Below are 4,731 nucleotides of genomic sequence, written 5' to 3' on the forward strand. Positions count from 1 at the left end.
GAAGGTGACTTATTGGAAATGAAATTTCCATTTCTTTCCAATAGCCAAGATGAGCAGCGTGACAATGTGGGTCGGACCCGCATCTAAGGGGCCCAAAAGGTCTTCAATTTTTTAAAATTTAGTTACTATTTTTAAAATATTTCTTTCTATTTTCAAATGGAGTTTTGATTATATATAATAGATAACAAGCCTTTTTAGTCCGCGCTTTGCAGAGGAATTAAATTTCATATACTTGTAATATATCTATTATAAAAATATGTTTTACAATGTTAAACGTATATCAAAACAATTGTAAATGACTATAAAATACAACTGCGTACTTTGAAAGAAAATATATGTAGTAAAATAATAAAATTATAAGCTATAAATTATGACCTTTTATTTATTGTCATATAAAAGATTATTGTCATTATATATAATGAAAAAAAAATCTAATCTATAAATTATATATGACTTTTTATTTATTTTCATATTAAATGATTTTATATACTGAAAATAACAATACTGAAATTTATACATAGATTTACACATAAAGACACTTAATGTAAAATATAAATATTTTAATTAGCTAGCTCTAATTTATGTTCATATCTATGTCCATATGAATTATATGTATATATATACTGCACAATATACTAATATTTATAGAAGATAAAAAGGTTAAAATTTTATATGAAAATAATATTTTAAGTTGATTTAGGCTTTAAAAACTCTGTTTATTTATTTTAAATTGAATATAACAAAATATATATAAGATATTTTGGACACGTTAAACACAATAATATCTATATATATTATATATGAATATATACTATTAAACTGAGTATAATATAATAGTATGTTTATATATATATATATATATATATATATATATATATATTAATTTTTTAAAATTTGTAACTTATTAGGCCATTTCAAACATCACGTTTGAGATATAACCAACATTTGAAAACTTATTAAAAAAATAGTCAAATAGATGAGATGATACTTGAATAAACTATTTAAATTTTTCATTTTGTCTTTCAGCCTTTTTTTTTTTTTTTTTTTTTTTTTTTGGTATAACAATGAACCATTCACTCAAAACATTCATATGGCCTAAAAACCTTCCCAGACTCCTTAATATATATATATATATATATATATATATATATATATATATATATATATATATATAAAACTTCCAACACGATTTCCGGACTAGCTTGTCATAAGGTCGGGTTATTTCATAACACCATGTCTTAAAAGTCTACTTCTCACCCATGTACTGGTCACTTGTTGAATCGCGCGGCAAAACCGGTGGAAGTCATGATCATAGATATGTTTTGCATATATATTAGAGAATTATAATCCATTTTCATTTAAAATTAATTATTTAGTAAAATAACCGTAACGGGAAAATTTTAAAATAATTCTAATTTACACTCAATGAAAAAATAATGATCATGGATAAATTAATATTTGAACATGAAATGTGAACATCATTTTGACAACAAACATAAAGTAGAGCACGAGAGCTTAGCACATAAAGCTCTTTCTATGTTTTAACATATTAATACACTATATTTTATATAATAATTTAATACTATAAAAAACAATAGAATAAATCTCATTTTTACCCCCTGAACTTGTACTTCGGTTACATTTCACCCCCTTTACTCGAAAATGTTGCATTGAGAATCTCTTAACTAATGGCGTTATTACACGTTGCCACTTCTGTCTAATTTTGGACGTTAAATGTCACGTTTTTTGTCACGTGAGATTTAAAATATGTGCAATTATCAATATACCCTTGTTTTATTATTTTTATAATAATAAATTACAAAAAAACTCTTCTTTCTCTTCTCTTCTTCTCTTTCTCCTTCTCCGAGGCATGTCCCCTCCATTTCTTCTTCTTTTTCTTCTCTCCTGAACCAACCCTCCCACCAAAGCATTGATGGCCTTATTGCTCGCCTCTCCAGAGCTTTCCATCTGAAAACACAAAGAAAGCCCCAAATCGCAACACCAATAGCAATCCGAGCTCTGCTCTTATTCACCGAAGAAGCTAGATATGCGTCGCTGGCGATTGTTGTTACTTCTCCGGAGAAAGTACTTATGAGCGTGACTCGCCACTTGAGTCGGCTTCCGAAAATATTACAATTCCATCTCACGGAATCAAATAGAACCTGAGCCCAACGGAATCACGATTAAGAAATCAACTCGATGAAACTAAGGCCCCGATTCCAAAATTCAAACTATCATATAAACACATAGACATTCGGACCAAACAAACAATTTCGGAAACTGATATTCCTTTCTCACAATTTCCACAAATTCGAGCAAAATCCAAACTCAAGTAAATACTTCTAAATCGCATCATCTACATAGATACAAAAGCCCCAAATTTGAAATAAGAAAACCATAATTTTCGAAGGAAAAACAGGGATTTCCATGGGTTTTTACCTAGCTGTGTGAATCACCGAAGATATCAGGCAAAAATCACTTCCCTCCGTCCATGGATTCACGGCGAAGCTTTGATGAACAATCAAAATCGAACTGTCACGCCCCAGAGAAGAAACATAGGAAAAAGAAAAAAAAATACGCAAAAGAGAATGAAGAAAGAACCACGACCGAAGAAAAAAAAAAGAAAGAAAGAAGAAGAAGATGAGCGAGAGGGAAAGAAGAAGATAGCGACATAGAGAGTGAGTAGGAGAGATAGCGTGGGTGAGGGCTGAGCGAAATCAAGAAGAAGAAAGAGAGAACTCGCGAGAAAAGGAGGGAGGCCGAGAATTCACGCCGGAGAAGAAGAGAAACGTTGGAAATCGCGTGAAGTGAATGGGTTTGCTTCCTTCTCCGACCCCTCGTCTTCTTCGTCCTCATTTTTTTTTCTTTTTCCTATGTTGTGACACGAACTGTTATAATAACAATTTGGTAAACAATTTTAAATATTAAAAGTATTTAGAATAACCAGAAATACTATTATACCCTTTAAAATCATGACACGCCATCAAAACGTGATAACTTAACGTCCAAATACTGACGGAAGTGGGGCCTTGTAACACGTATATGAGTTTTGAGTTGAGTTGTGCAACATTTTCGAGTCCAGTGGGCTAAATGTAACGAAGGTACGAGTGCAGGGGGTAAAAATGAGATTTATTCAAAACAATAATATAGACTTATAAATGCTAAAAAATGGGACAACTGTATCCAAAATCTAAGCATAAAACTAGTTTTTAAGAAAGATATGGCAATGTCCAGAACTTTATAACTTACCAGATTACACAATATCACCCCTTTCAAACACGTCGTTACTAAATTTTAAAAATTGCATTACTTATCTTTATTTTTTTGGAAATATAGATTTTTATGCACATTTTCATGTTTTTCTTACACTATAACTCCCACATTTACGTTTGTAACCAAGTACCCAAATTGAAACATAGATATTACGTATTAGTTAACTTTTGGTGCTGTAGCCAAGTAGCATCAATGACTCTAACATATTTATGTTCAACAAATCTCCCATGAACAAAACCAATTTATTTACCCTCACCTTTTTTTTTTTTTAGAAAATCGCTCCCTGAAAAGATTATTTGCATTATCATTTGATTTAAATTGCATCCATCTCAAATTGCATTCCATATTTTAATTTCATAAAATCAAGAGACAAAATTAATCAAACCTAAATTTTATCAATTACAAACAAACTCTTCATAAATGATAGACTCCCTAATTTCAAGATAAATTTGGACATCCCCAATTAATTCAAGAAGAAAATCCAATCAAACAGCGAATCAATCATCAACCATCTTGATCAATCATCAATTTCAAACCTAATAATTTTAGTTTCGATTTTACTCAAATAATAATAATAAAAAAACCTAACAATCCCATTGTGGATTTTCAAAGAAGTAGAAAAAAAGACGAAGGTGAGGCTCTCATGGGTCACCGGGCTGGGTTTGGGTGGGTGGCAGCAGGTCATAGGCCGTGGTTCAAACTTCAAACAAGAACATGCTGCACGGTACGAAGACATTCGTGTGTGTGTGTATATATATATATATATATATATATATAGAGAGAGAGAGAGAGAGAGAGAGAGAGAGAGAGAGAGAGAGAGAGAATAGTCTTTAGAAGCGACAGAAGGCGTTTCTAAATACATTAAAGTCGCTTCTAAAAAGTTTTTTAGAAGAGACAAACGTCGTTTCTAAAACACCACTTCTAAATGAAATAAGACATTGAAAACTCAGGAATAATATAATTATTTGAACTCAATATTGAATCCAAACACATAGTATCAAGAGGGAAAATCAAGGCAGCCAATTTTGCATCATAATCGAATTATGAACTTACATCCAGACCCTAGTAGAACTTCATGCTATGGATATCGAACCAGAAGGGGAGGGAGATGGATTTTACCTTCAAGCTTGTTTTCTGATGTTCCTCACTCATAACTTTTTTCTAAAAATCTTCTCAGCTCTTTCTTCTTCGGCTTCAATATCGACATTCAAACATGATATCAAAATGAAACCCTAACTTGTCATTCCTCATATTTTTTGAATTAGAGAAGAGAATAAACTCACCAAGACAAGATTCCACGAGTTTTTATTTTATGCCTCTCCTTTTCCGAAATATTATAATGATTTTCTTTCTCTCGGTTCTCTCTCTATCTCCTTTTCTATCATTCTCTCAATCTCATCTTTGATTTTCATATAACATATTATAATGATTCTAATTTAAAGTCACTTCTAAAAGCTA

Source organism: Urtica dioica, chromosome 12, assembly GCF_054948205.1.
Source record: "Urtica dioica subsp. dioica isolate 48M chromosome 12, U.dioica_male_clone48M_v1_H2, whole genome shotgun sequence".
NCBI classification, from domain to species: Eukaryota; Viridiplantae; Streptophyta; class Magnoliopsida; order Rosales; family Urticaceae; genus Urtica; species Urtica dioica.